The sequence below is a fragment of the Lissotriton vulgaris genome, chromosome 10 (assembly GCF_964263255.1).
Source record: "Lissotriton vulgaris chromosome 10, aLisVul1.2, whole genome shotgun sequence".
Classification (NCBI taxonomy): domain Eukaryota; kingdom Metazoa; phylum Chordata; class Amphibia; order Caudata; family Salamandridae; genus Lissotriton; species Lissotriton vulgaris.
In genome coordinates, this window is record NC_141698.1 from 529905866 (window position 1) to 529921568 (window position 15703).

Sequence of the window (15703 nt, forward strand, 5' to 3'; positions counted from 1 at the left end):
AGGCTCGCGGTCACAGAGGAATACACAAAATGGTGGCACACAGGCTAAGCTAAGGAACTAATATGGTCACACGTACATTTGAATAATAAAATGGCAAGCGGAATACTTCAACACAGGTGCATATACGAACTTCATTAGTTAGCCATATGATGCTAACTTACATATGAGAAGGGACAGTTGGGGCGTCGAAAAGTGAATTCTATCAGAGGTATAAGTGGATAGATTAGAGAGGTGAACAGTTGGTTTGTTTCATTTTGGTGGACAAGTTGGGAGGACGCTCGGACTCACAGTTTCAAAGGGATGGATCAAAGGGAATGACGATGTACTGAAGAGTACCAGTTAGGTTTAAAGTAAAAATAGTTTGCATGTCATTAAGGGTTGGGGGAGTGAAATGAAACAGAGGGTGGACCTGAGGGACAGAACAAGAGGAGAAGGGCTGCTTCATTTAAATTCTTGGGTAAGCATTAAGTGGTAGTGGTAGGCTATGACTTTAGCGTGAAAGCGTTGATTATGTAGTAACGTGAAAAGTGAGATTTTTTTATGATCAATGAGATGCAGTAGGGTTAATACAGTGTCTAATTCATGTGTTTTAAATTTGTAGATAACCCCCGACGAAGGGTCGGACAATAGGCCCGAAATGCATTGTGTAAATAAGATCAACGATTGTGGATAAACTTATTAACACTTTCGTGGTGCAGGATAAGGCCTGGATTGGCATTTCTGCCTAATTAGGAGTATAGTGAAGACGTCAGGGCCTCTCTTGTGACATGAGGAATAAATTTGAAGAATGATCATTTTTGGATTCCAATGAGAAAATAAAAACTGGTGAAATATGGTGAACTTTGTGGCATCTTTAATATGCATGTAAAACCCAGGTGTGCATACGGTTTGGAGTGGCGTTTCGCTTCAGGCTCTTGCATATTTCATAACAGCGTGGCTTAGGGCAGACCACGTTTCCGGGTAGCACGCGGATCTTAGGATGACGTAATTGCAAAGGGATGAGGTTAAAAAATGAAGAAATCGGTGTGCACCTTGTCACTCCCATAATGAATTGAAAGCGCACAGGCTGCCTACACAAAATGGGAACCAACCACATGGCCAGGCCACAACAAGAAGCAATAATAAGCCTACAAAGCGAAGGTAATGCAGATCTATTGCAAAAACACATTGACTGCCTTCACAAAATGGCCGCAAGCCACATGGCCAGGCCACAACAAGAAGCAATAATAAGCCTACAAAGGGAAGGTAATGCAGAACTATTGAAAAAAAACCTGACTGCCTTCACAAAATGGCCACCAGCCACATGGCCAGGCCACCACAACAAAAGGCAATAAGCCAAGAGGAACAAAGGGAAGACATGTTGGTCTATGGCAAAAAAAGCACACTGACTGCCTGCACAAAACGGCCTCCAGCCACATGGTCTTAACAACAAACAGAAGGACTGGAAAACAAAGAACACAAGCAGGCCTACGGACACAGACTTTACAAAATGGGCCGTGGCACATGGGGAGCCAAGGCAAATGCTGGGGCCTACTGTTACAAACATACTAGCACACTGACACACTGGCCAGACAAAAGAGGCATGCTAGACAACACATCTCATAAAAATACCACAAAAAACAAATTTGGCTTTTCAATCCAAAGCCAACCATGCCCTAAATTATGTTTTAACTCAACAGACACCATAGAAACAGTTGTTTCATGCACCCATGTGGAGCTCTGGGCCTACTGGCTTAGAAAGGCCTATTGGCAGACTACTGGGCTACATAGTAAATTAGATAAATATTGCAAATTGGTTTTAAAACATGGAGAAAATATTGAGAACTGTGTAACATGTTTCTTTAATAAAAGAAGAAAATTACTTACAAAGAAACAACTAGCCCCCTACTGAAACTACAGGGCACCCACCACAATAAATGTTAAAAAATTGATGAAAAGTACAAATACATCTAGGTCCATGGCCCCAATCAACCAAGCAACACCAGTTTTCCAACTTACTTGTAAAATGTCAAATTTAAAGTCCTCAAATCCTCTGATATGTTATGCAGAAAACACAAAAAGTGATCCTTCCAGCTCCAAATCCAAATGAAAAGTGACCAGGAGAGGGACAAAGCAATGTATGGGAACAGAAAGGTGGTAGCTCTAGGGCACTTTCTTCCTTTTGGAAAATAAAAGAAAAAGGACTTCTTATATAAAAAATTATAGCCAAATGTCAATTTGAGCAGTTTATTTACTCCAAACCATCATTTCGAGAAGGATTTGATGCTGCTCGGGGAGAGAACCTTCTCCAGATTGCAGTCGCAGTAGATCCTGCACATTCAGGATTGCATTCTTCACAAAACCCCCGCCGGAAGTCCCCTGGCGTGGTCAAATGAAATCTTGGCGACCACAAACTCTCCTTGAACCATGCAGCCACCTAGCAAATGATGTGGCACTTAAGAACAGCTCAGAAAATCTAATCGCCGATTGCAGGCACTCGGTAAGTAGCTCCCTGGAAAACACATTTTGGGTGCACCAACACAAAAAATCCGCTCCATTGCACGGTGTGGAGTTTTTAGGCAAATCTGCATTCTACTCAGAGTTGCAAAAACTCCACAAACTGTGAGCGGAGCAGAGTTTTACACCTAGGGTTAATATTTAGAAGGAAAACCTTGAGGATAAGCTGTTCCCTCCCAACATGCGGCTATAGCAGCCAAGATGTCATCATCAATTTTAGTCATAGAACGCATAATCACAACTACTCTTGTTGTGCCCCTAAGCAGATTTGGCTGCTTCATCAGTCATCGAATTACCGACAGCGTGCGCTCCTGCACGTTGATGGCCCAATCTATGTACAACATGTGCAAGTGGTAGTCGATGTTTCAGATCAGCCACACTGACCCACAGCATTTTATGCTTTATCATGCTGCCTTTTAAATTCCGAAAGTCTTTTTGTTTCCAAAAGTGAAAATTGTCATTGTATGATTGTACACAGTAAAACGAATCACACAAAAAAGTATAGATCAAAGTGGGGTGGAAAACTCCATTGATCATAGTGCCTACTACTATAGTGCAAGCTGCAGAATAAGTCTGCTTAGAACCAATGGCTGGTTGGGCCGAAACATCAGTGTAAATGATACATATATACTAATTAAGAGAAAGAAGCATAGGAGGCAGAGAATGAACATGTTCTTATTGAAGAAACTCTTGTGTTTGTAGTGAAGGGCTAAAAACAAAGGAAACATCAACAGACGTCAAAGACATAGCCTATTGAATCCAACATGGGTGAAGGTCCTTAGAATTGGAGATGCTAGCTTTTGTGACCGCCTCTAAGGCAGGCACAGGTGAAATGACAATGAGCGTGAGGCTATTCTTTAAGGATGCAAATGAAAATAACAATCCTAGGCAATGTACAATCTATCAGTATGCAACAAATAAGATATAAGAAAAGATCTATGTGTAACTGACAAATATGGTATTCAAAGAAATTATTTTTATTACAACAAATAAAAATATAAAATTAATCTTGAAACAATTATTTGTTAAAAGGACATCAAGTTGATGCCATTACATTAACAATGTTGTATTTTCTCCATACACAGTTGACATTAAAAATACAGTAGGATTTATAATCAAGAGTGGCAGAAATTAAATCTTCGATGCACATTTTGATGCCATTAGTGCCTTAATCAGGAAGTGCAACAGGTAAACCTAAAAACAATTAAAAGTACACTGAGAACTCATTTTCTTAAATCTAACATCTTATTTTTATTGTTAACAGTTAAATTAAGTTAAGTTAACTCCATCTCCTTAGAAATCACATTGCTAGCCTGCACCAAAAATTATCCAATGTTGTGAATGGTTGGATCCGAGGGCCTGTGGCAGCCACATGACTGGCCTTCTTTTTCCCCAAAGATACATTAGCCCACGAGGGGAAAAAGGGGATGAAAGAAGAAAGTATAAACAGAAAAACGTCTACCAGAGAGGAGGAACCAGGGACCTCAGGGAGGGGGCCCAGCCCAGTCTCCTTCAGTCAATGAGGGGCTACAACTGGTCTGTCTTGGCAAATCTTCACCCTGGCACACACTTGGACATGTCCCATGGGCATCTCGCGCTACAGGAGGGCCAGGGCTGATTTTAAAGCAGGCGCCTCCTGGTGCACAACAGGAGCAAAGAGTCTCCCCTCCTCAGAGGGATCCTGGGGCCTGGAGTCTGCTGCCTGGCACCTGGCCCAGCACCCATGTAGTTTCTATCCCATGCTGCAGTAGGACCTGGCTGATTTTTAAGGTAGTGTATCCTGGCGCCCAACAGCACCAGGCAGTCTTCCCTCCTAACAGGGCTTCTGGTGGCTCTTGTAGTCCACAGCCCAACACCTGCTGTAGTTTCTCTCCCACATTGTGGGAGGACCAGACTGATATTAAGGCAAGCACCTTCTGGTGATCAACAGCAGAAAGCAGTGCCTCCCTCCTCACTGGGCTTCTGGGGCCTGGAGTCCACAGCCCAGCACCTGGCCTGGCACCCGTGGTAGTTTCTCCCCCTCACTGGATGAGGGCCAGGCTGAATTTAGAGCAAGCGCCTCATGGCGTGCAACAGCAGCAGTTAGTCTCCCCTCCTTACAAGGCTTCTGAGGGTTGGAGTCTGTGGCCCAGCAACTAGCTCAACACCCTTGGTAGTTTATCTTTTAAGCCATACAACAGATTGCAGTTCACTCATGGTTGTGTCTGCTATCTAGTGCCCATGTGGAATACTTTATCTGGCCAAAACTGATAGAAGAGTAAAAGTGTGCTTGACGGAGCACAAATACATGATCAGACTCAAGGATAGGAACTCATCTCTTGTAGATCATAGGTTGGGTAACAATCATAGTATATTACAACCGGAAATCAATATACCCAGAAACGTATATCTCAGCATGGGCACATTCGATCAAGTATTTGAACATTTTCATTCTGAGGGGACTCAATGATAAGTTGGAATTAGCTTGTTTCCTCTAATACACTCCATAACACATATCTTCCTTGATGACTCTGTGTCAAATTTGCTTCCTACAGCAGGTCACTGCACTTGATTATTGAAGTTAAGCATGAAATCACATTTAAATCTTTCTCCAACATTATCACTATCACAACTACTATTGCTTGTGTTTTTAGACATTATTACCATCATAATTACTATTGCTTATGTTTAGATAGACCATTGTGTGAACCCCTACAGAGTGCTATCACAACTGCTGTCTTTGATGTTTTTATAAAACCTCTGCACGAACCTCAATAGAGTCTACTGTTAAATATAACACATATAGTAAATGCCTTCACTTATGTTTTTTTGCTGTAATGCATGTATTCACTTACATAGAGCCTATATATTTGGTACACATACACTTTGTGCTCAGTAACTCCCATTATAGTTATTAATGTTTGGCAACATGTGATTACATTGATTATTTCTACTGTAATAGTATCTTGACAATTGCGTCAACAAATCATACACTGTTCAATGGCAATGTATATGTATGCTTGTACTTTTTGCACATACTATATTCTCACATGTTCTCATGGATGTAGCACATACTGTGTCTTGTTACCTGTAGTGAAATGCATTTTTGTTCAAATATTCAACGTTTATATCTGGCCACACTAGATGTCTAATGTAGGTCGACTACGCCTTTGATTATGGTGACTTGGGATAACTGTGTGTGGGATCAGGTAAATGTGACAATGAAAGATGTGGTGGGGGATACTTGTCCACATGAGACAGTTTTACTTTGAAAGCTATGAGCAGAAGGGTGACATGCACGTGTAAAATATTCAGCAACTTTTGGTCCTCTTGATGAGCAATCTATGAATATGTTCATGTCGCACCACTCTTTTTATTTAACCCCCTCATGATATGGTGATTGGTTGCAATCCATTCATTTTTGGCTTTCCAGAGCACTGCTTATCCAGCATGGGGAGTCTGTTTTCAGTTTTACTCAATCCAAAAGTAGCATGCGACCTTGCATCCTTAATAAACATTGCCTGTGGTTCCTTTTCTCACTCACCATGAGGGTGTTCACTTGCGTCCTGTTTCGAGGTGTTTCAGATTCTGGTAAATCCAGGTTACATATTCATATAACCCCAAACTCTTTGTGTTGCTTTATTGTCATCTTCATGCAAGACATTTATCAGATCTGTCAAGGACAGTGTCATTCTTTGTTATACCATTTCCCATCTAGTGCAATGTGATACATAGATAAATGTTTACAAAGAGAGCTAAACTACATAATAGTATCACGGTCACTGATATTCTTGCATGCAATCCCACAACCATGTGCATTGGCACAAGCGGTGTGGTGTGTTGAATCCCACAGCTCTGCATTAATTTACTGTCTATTGTTTGATTTTTAGTCCCTCTGATGAAGGGTTTCGTTTACCCAAATTCTTTGGATCATTTAGGACACTAGATTTCATTGAAGTGAATTGACATTTTGCAGAAGATGCTTGTTAAAGAAATAACTATTGTTTTGTTGGATACCTTTACACAGTCTCATACGGATCTGTTCTAAGTATTACATTTTACATTACGGAAAAACAACTTTGGTTTTAAGCCAATTCATTAATCAACAATTTGATTGAGCCCACGGGCCTATTTGAAGTTGTGCACGTTGGGACTGGTTAGCAGGAGTGCTGCCAGCAGTCTTCGATGATTACTTGTGCTCATCAAGAAAGCAATCACTCCAAGACAGCAGGCATATACAACGATTTCTTCAAATGATTTGCATATCAAACTGAATTGCATGCATCTATGAATCCATAATTTTTATTTAGTACCTACACTTTTACATGTATACAATAGAAGTAAAAATGACTTGAGGATTAAACGTGATATATCACAGCAATTCGATCATGACTTAGAACTGGGAACAGTAGGTTCAGCAAATGCAATCATATACAGTAAATTCAGAAAATGCAAATAAAGCCATCTCTATTATTCAACTTTCCAGGCAGGGTAAGTACGCAGTCAAGAACTGTCTGGTAACACTGTTCAATTTGTTTCTGTACTTATAGATGATGTAGTGAGGTCAGAGAGCCAACAAATGCATTTTGGTGTAGTCTTCCCCTTCAGTGTATGTGAACTGTTTGGCTCAGATTTACAAAGGCTTTGTGACTGATTTATGTTCTTTTTCAATGCAGACCTGGTTCAAAATCTTTCTTTAGGATTTATAAAGCAATGCAAATGCATTTGCATTTGTATCAATATTGATCCAGCACACTAAGTTCTTTTTGATAAAATATATACAATGTTAACCACAATTTAGCAAATCAAAGTAGTGAAACATTCAGTAGCAGAATCAACGATGTTATTTTTGAAGTTCAATCTTTATTTAATCTTCATAACGCACTGTAGCCAACGCGTTTCGTCCTCCACGGACTTCTTAAGGGCTACAAATAATACATATATATACAATCAATTATTATATATACAATATGTACACTATTTTACAATTTAAAAACACAAATTATGTCATTCATATCTATACATTCTTTTGTAAGACGGAAAAGTGGAGTTTTAAACATTTGCCACATTTTTTTTTTAAAAACAGTTTCTAAAAAAAACATTTCCTCTGAAATTATCATTATACAAATGAACACATTTGTCAGAGAGTGAACCTTTGTTGTCTCATTAAACTGATTCTGCTACCTTCTTTTTGTTACAGATCCACATTAAGTAAAGAGTGGCTATTTGGAAGATGAAGGATGAACAATTGCGGGCCTTTAGGATTATTTATCTAAACAACGTGGGGTGGGCTCATGCATTTACATTTAAAAGTTATTGGTTGATGGCGGAAATTTAGCTTACCAAATAAAGAAAGCTCTTCTTACAATGTCAATGTGGGAATCTATCCTTGCGTCCAGTCCAATTAATACTGGGTATCTAATAGGGAAAACATGTCCTTAATATAAGTCCGATTGAAACTATCAAAATATAATGTTTAGACATTTGCATTTATTTATGTTGACAATATACCTTCAATGAAATCTCCCCTACTTCTTCATGTGTTATTATTCGCTTTTAATGAAGGCGAATGTATTTTCAAGTATCAAAGTCACTCAGGTAAGGTAGCCCGGTATAGTTGAAATTCTGGATGGGAACAGAGAAATGACGCAAAATGTACTATGGCTATTTAAAAGTGGATATTAATGCAAATTACTTTTTTTCTCTAAAGGGTGAAGTATCAAGTCTGGCTAGTAGTAGTTGCCAATCAGTGTGCACACAACCCCTCTTCCAAATATTTAGAGGAATACATATACATGGGGTGATTGTTTGTTAGGTGCTGTTAAGTTGAATGCACCACCGTTAGGTTTCTATTGTTCGAACCTAAGGGCCATGCTGTCCAGTTCTACCCAGGGAGTGATTTTGAAATCTCCACCCCATTTTACAGTACATGGATTGTGTTGGACCTGGCCCTTTTGGCAGGTTCACCCCGAAACTTTTAGCTTTTGCCTGTTTCTGCGCACTTTTTCACTGTGGTACAGTGTAAAGTGCGTCAGCTCTCTGTGTATGTGTGGTGAGTGACCTGCCCTCCCATAGAAATGCATGGGGAATATGTATGACCATGGAAGTTCCTGATGTGTGGGGAGTGCAGGGTCAAGTTTAGTATGTGCGAACTTGTGAGATTGAATACTGTGCAATGATATATGCGGCATTATTGTGTCTAGTGTAGAAGTGCCACTTCTAGAATTTGGCATATTTGTGTAATTTGTGCCTGGCATGTGATTGGCTGGAGCCTGGCTCCAGGAGGGTGCCGGGGCCTGCTTGTGGATTGACTGTCTGGTTTGAGGGTGACAGAGGCTGGGGAGCCCCCAGAAGTTTGTCTGAGTCAGCCCTTGGTTGAATGAACTGCATCTGAAACTAGAAAGGTGGGAGGAGATAGCATCTGGGAGTAAATAGGGCTGGGCTTTCCCCACACAATGCTGGCTAACACCCCCTGGGGTGCATCTGATGTGCCTAGCCTGGCCAGTGAAAGGAATTCCCTATAACCAGTTCTAGCTGGTTCTCACATTGCCTGCACCCTGCTAGACAAAGGAATTCACTGTATAAAAAGGGGCAGTGTCCCCTTACAAAATGTTCTTGTTTTCAACTTGAATCCTGCCAGGGGCGTACTGCTGCTTGGGACCAGGGGAAGGCTTGCCTCCCTGGGCCCTGCCCAGCCCCTGGATACCTGATGGACTTTCCTTTTCTGGAGCTGCTGTGCTCCACCTTATGCCCTGGGCTGCTGAGGTCCTGGACTCCTGTAGGGCTTGGTTGCTGACTTTGCGGGCCTGAACTTTCCCATAGCGCTGGAGAGCACTTTATATTGCCCCACACCACCTGGGAGCACTTTATCCTGCTTGTAGCGCTGAGAGGGCGCTTAATGCCCTCTAGCGCTTGGAAGCGCTTTATTTTCCCATATAGCGCTAGGAGCGCTTTATTTTTGGTTCAAGCGCTAGGGCGCACTTTATTGCTGTAGTGCTTGGGAGCGCTGTTCCTGGGCCCCTCACGTTTGAGAGCCCTGGATTCATCAAGGCCGGTTCTCACCCGGCTTCCAAGATATTTTACGCCCTCGCTTTGCCCTGAGGAGAAACCGCTGCGGCCCGTGCAGCCATCCAGGAAGTCAGGCAGCCGGTGGCCGACATGGGTGGGGTTTAGGCGCTACCCGGAAGTGCTCCGGTGGTGTGCAGAAATAAGCGGAGCCGAGAGACCAGCGTGGCCGGGGCTTGAATGAAGAGCCCTGTGTGCGGGCAGAGCCCCGGCCCACTTGCAGAGGAGTCCGACGTGAGTGGGAGCCAGAGAGGCTCCAAAAATCGAAGCCGGAAGCCTACCCCACCTCCACAGCCCAGCGCGATCAGAGCAGTCAGCCGTTGAGTGCGGGTGGTTTAGAAGAGAAGGGGGCATCGGGACACATTGCCGGTGTCCGCCCCCCCTCCCAGTAGAACGCCCTCCGGGGGCGCTGCGTTGTTACTGGAACCCCGAGAGGCTCCATCCGGCCGATGTTGATTTACGAGCCAGAGAGGCTCAGCCCGGCCCATTTGTTTTAAGAGCCCATAGAGGCTCCGGGGCCATTTCCGTGATCTTGAGCCCCCAGAGAGGGGGGCTCCAACGACGCTGCATTTTTCATCAGAGCCTGCGAGGCTCAAGGGGCCTTTGTAGTTCGAGCCCTGAGCGGCTCCATGGCCCCACAGTTGTGTAGAACTAAGAGAGGCTCTTGGGGACATTCATTGATTTCGAGTCCCCAGAGGTTGGACTCCAACGTTGGTGCCACATTTGCACGAGCCCCGAGAAGCTCAGGGGGACAGTGTAATTGTTCAGAGCCTGGGAGGCTCCAACATTGGCCCCATCATCTACAGCTGCCCAGCACTTCGTGGGCAGCTGCCACGTTTAGGCCCCTGCCATTGGGACACAGGGCGTCCTAGCCCCAACAAGGCCAGTTGGCCTAGGGACTGCTACAGGTGGTGGCTTATGTAAGTTGTGCACAATTGTATGGTTTTTTCATGCACCTCTGAATGTTTTTAGGCATCATGTGTTTTTGCTCTATTGAGTTGTGTTCTGGCACCTCTGAATGTTTTTATGCATTATGTGTCTTCCTTCCCTGCACCTCTGAATGTGTTTTGATGCATCATGTGCCATGTTCTTACACTGCTGAATCTATGTTTTATGCATCATGTGTTTTCCCTCCCTACACCTCTGAATGTTTGTGGTGAATCATGTGTAATGTGTACTTGCTCATACTCCTAATTGTATTGTGATACTTAGGTGGTTGTTCTTTCTAGTACAGGTGGTCCTAGTGAGGTCATGGTTCCCTGCGGGGCATTCTCCTAAGATGGTTAGGGTTGCGTAGGTGGTACTTACCTGTTACCAGTAGTTACTGGTTGTGTGCTATACTTGCTATTTTGGACTACAGTGATTTTATATCCTATATTCTATGTTCTAGAAGTGCTATTTCCACTAAGTGCTGATTCTGACAGGCGCCCACGCGGCCCTGTCCTGTGTAAATAATCCCTTGTAAATATTGCCCGTGCCGGTTGGCACAAGGTATATTGTGTGATTACTATCTGATGTATTTTGACAATACAAAAGTTATTTTTATATAACCTTGTGTGGAGTTCCTTTTGTGGTGTGCCTAGGATGTTGTTGCTGTTGTGTGCGTGCGCAAATGCTTTACACATTGCCTCCCGGATAGGCCTGTCTGCTCGTGCCAAGCTACCAAGGGGGTGAGCAGGGGTTATCTTGGCGTGTGACTCCCTTGCCCTGACTAGAATGGTGGTTTCTGCCTAGCTTTGGCGTCAGCCTTAGCCAACCAGAAATAGCCAGTTCTAACAGATAATGTTTTTGGACAGAATCCTGCATACATTTAAAACACTTTCACTACCCCAACGTTACACTCATTACTTTACTATGCAAGTAGTTACAATGACTTGCTTTAGGGGGCGCTGGACTTTATAAATTACTATTCCAACTCCAGTTTAGCAGCAGTAGGGAATACGTTGGACTTAAAAATCAAACACCATTCAAACAACGCCGCCCCCTACAGCAAGTCTTTGTAATGACTTCTAGGTTACAGTAATGAGTGGTAATGTCACATTTGTAATAGGGACTTCGTTGTAAAGGCAGGTTGTTGTTAAGACTGCATGGTAAAGGATGTTTCCCCCTGGATGGGATTCCACTGTTCTGGCACCAGCCTTATTGGAAAAAAGTCGGGGTCATCTCGGGTTGGGTCATATACATTTATGAAGGTGACCAGCTCTGAATGCAGCATCCCTTAAACCAGTAGAAAATGACCCTGGCTATCCAAGGGAGTCTCTCTGGGTTTAAATTGTACTCCATGTCTAACTAGAACTACAATATTGTTAGAGTAGGGGTAAAATGTTGAGAAGTAATAGATTGAGCTCTGTTTTTCACTCCAGATAATACCTGACTTTGCAATGTGGGTTTCTTGAGTTTGTGCAATATTTTGACCATGTCTGGTGAGGCACATAAACAGAAGCCTGGTTAAATGATAATCATTACCTCGCCTTACATTCCATGATAATCACCTTATCTGACATATGTTGCCCAGGGGGTATGGTTATTCATTCCCATCCCAGCTTTAATCTTGCATATTGCAAATATCTGAATATATTTTGTAGTTAATGCCCAACATGTGGCCTCTCCCATACGAATCACCTGTAAAACCACTTCCACTAACAAGCTTGCAGATCAAGTCTCAGTATCTCAAGGAACACTCACTTTGGCATGGAGTTCCCTAACCTGAATCACATGAGTATAAACACAGAAAAAATGAGGTCTTTGAGACAGAGTCAACCATTACCTTTCAGTCATTGAAGAGGCCAAGGAGACAATACTGAAACAATTGAGTTCTACCATCTGAGAATAAGAGGAACAACAAATGTGCAGTTAGTAAGAACATTGTATAACAACCGGCAGCAAGGGCCACTGGGGAGATCTAGTTGCAAAGTGCTGGTCTTCTAGCCCACAGAGTAGATAAGGTGTATAAGTTAGATTCGGGGACACCAGCAGCAGGAAGTAATCAACATGTAAGCGTATTAAATGAATGTAGAGGATAGCTGCGATCATAGTGTGAATCTGGCACAGAGGGGGAACCTCATTTGACCTCCTTGGGTAGTATAAGCCCGGTTGACTCATTTATTGTCAGGGCAAATGGTGACTTTTATTTAACAACTATTCTGGTAACACAAATACTTGTGATTTGCCTTTATGCATTAACGTCTATCTAGCAGGATAGAGCATAGCATATGAAATGCCCAGGCCATACAGATTCTTATGAAGGAGTTAAACTTCCTACATCATGTAATGGTTGAGTAAAGTCAGGAAGAAAAGAAATGGTGAAGCTCTCATTAAAAATATACCCCTTTTCTTTCATCAGGCAAAGAATAGTGTCTCTGTCTCCATATTTTAGCAGCTTTATGATCAAAGGTCAAATTGGAGAACCGGAGGCCACCCTAGGCCACACATATGGTGAGATATATTCATACCCAAAGATGTTGATCAACATTTTTTCAATATATAATCCTCAACGCTTTGCATGTTGGTACATTCAGGTAATCCCAGAGCGGGTACATTGCTTCTACAGGAGCAAGCCTCTACATTTTCCTTCTTGGGTTTGATTTTCTCCAATTCCACCTGCACTTCCTTCTTTATCTTCCCCGTACCACAGAGCCATCTTTAATGTTAGAGATCAAAAGCTCCACCATATCTAGGCTGGTGTGCTGATTATCAAAGCTCTCTTTCTTGTAATCAAGGCGGCACATGAGCAAGTCTGTTTTAGCGTCAATTGTTTGCAAGAACTCTTTCATGTCCAGTAGGAAGGACCAAATAACTGCCTCCAATACAAGATCCTCTGTTGCTCAAAGAGATCTGCCTTGGTCATCCACACGGTCCGGTGATCTGGTCACCTTTTTGGCCTTATCAAAACTTTGTTAGTTTGGACTGTTTGCCTTTGGGTTTCCCCATTTTTGGTGTTAGAGGGGATATGGGACGAATATCCTCCCTACCATGGTTCAGCAATCAATGTAGGCAGAATCCAGCAGATGCTAGGGCTCAGCACCAGTGAACTCATTTCTCAGACTCATCAATCAATGGAATAATACTCAGGTAGCGGAGAAGGACCCATGCAGCAATCAACAGCATTTCATTCCCCTTATGTAGGCTTGTAGGCTTACAAGTGTTATCTACCCTGGAGGACCACCTTAGTCTCACACCCTACCAGCTGTGATTGCATCAGCTGTACTGCCTGTATATTGGAAAGACTCTCAGGGCCTAGCACAGTGACATTTAGCAGCTCCGAACACGGGTTGCAGTAATTTGTCCCAATGGTGCTAAGCCCGGAACCCATATAGTCAGTCTCCGATCCCAAGCTATGTTCTCTTGCCAGGTCACCCCTGCTCTCTCTGCACACCCTCTCTCTATGATAGTTTCACATTTTCTGGCTATCATGGCCGACTCACCCGATGAGCCCCCAGCTCTTTTGCAGGCAAGGTCCATGCCGCCGTATTCATGTCACACTCTAACTACGGCACATGTATTGCTGACAAGGCCGCAGCCTGCTCTCCTCCTCCAGTATGTTTTGCAAGCACCTGGGACCACTATCTTCAAAAACGACCTCCAAAGGATCTCCTCACTCCTAGACGTTTTGTTCTTTGAATTTCTGTATAAGATGGTAGCCTGTCTACATTGCTGCCTGTTGGACTTGGCCCTTCTGGGAGGTTTACCCCTAAAACTTTTTGCTTATGAATGTGAATTGGTGGTAGTGATTTTTGGTTTCTGCACACTTTCACTGTGTCCCAGTGGAAAGTGCGTGCGCACTCTGAGTGCATGGAGTAAGGTTGGCCTGCCCTCCCATAGGAATGCATGGGGAATGTATGTGTCCCTAGTAGTTCCTGATGCGTGGGGTGTACAGGCTTGAGTCTGGTATGTGCGGACTCGTGTGATTGAATGCTGCAAAATGATGTATGCGGCATGTATGTGTCTAGTGTGGAAGTGTCACTTCTAGACATGGGTGTGCGTGTGTAGTGAGTGTGCTGACACGTGATTGGCTGGAGCCTGGCTCCAGGATGTCTGGATGGGTCTGCCCAGTGGTGAGTGTTGAGATTAGCATGCTGATGGCTGGGGAGGAGTGCACCTGGTTCTGAATAGGGCTGGGCTTTCCCCACACAATGCTGGCTCCACCCCCTGTGGTGCGTCTAACGACCCTAGCCCTGCCAGTGAATAGAGTGAGGGGCTGAGCCCATCACAGTGCTCACAAACCAGTTGCACCTGGTTTTTCCCCCACCCTGCACCTTTAGACAAAGGATTTGTCTGTATAAAAAGAGGCTGTGACCTCTTGAAAAATGTTCTTGTTCTGCAACTTGAATCTGCCAGGGGCGTGCTGCTGCTTGGGCCCAGGGGAAGGCTTGCCCCCCTGGGCCCTGCCCAGCCCCTGGACACCTGATGTACTTTTCCTGATCCTGGGAAACCTTGGATGTTATTTACTTTAACCCTGGGAGGGCTGCTTCTCTTTAAAAGCACCTGGGTCCTTTGTCAGCATGGGAGCGCTGTGCTGCCTTTCTTTTGAATTCCCCTACTAGTCTCTGCAGCAGGCGAGGGGTTAATTGGTGTCAGGTCTGCTCTTCCAGCTCGTGGGCATGAGGAGACTGGGGAGGCTCGTGCCCTGATGGCCGCCGCCACGACGGCATTGTTGGTGCTACTTATGGGGCTATTTCTTTGCAGGTGCCACCCTACCTATGCCCGTATTTTCATTTGATTTATTCACGGGTGCCACCCCGTTTATTTTTAAATGCCAGAGTGCGCAGGAGCCTACTCTGCAACTTTGTCCGCCTTTGAGGGTGCCCACCCCTCATTTTCCGGTCCTAAGAATCACCGCCGTGGCCCTCGGATGCAAAAAGGAAGCCAGGCACCAGAGTGCCTGATGTTGGGCGGGACTTCCTGTTTGCGAGGGAGGTCCCGCCCGCTGCTGTGCCGTGATTGCCTGCCCACCTATCTGGAAGGGGAATCAGAGTACTCCCACAGCCGGTGCTATTGTGAGCTAGGGAGAGCCCCGGGGCCGCCTCACCCTGAGTCCCGGTCCCGAGATGGAAGACCGGGTGAACATAGGCGGGGCTCTCAGGGGTTAGGAGAGCCCCGCTACCGCCGCCGAGAAGGAGAAGCAGCCGCCGCCACAGGAAGAGCCGGTGAGTGCCCGCGCCCC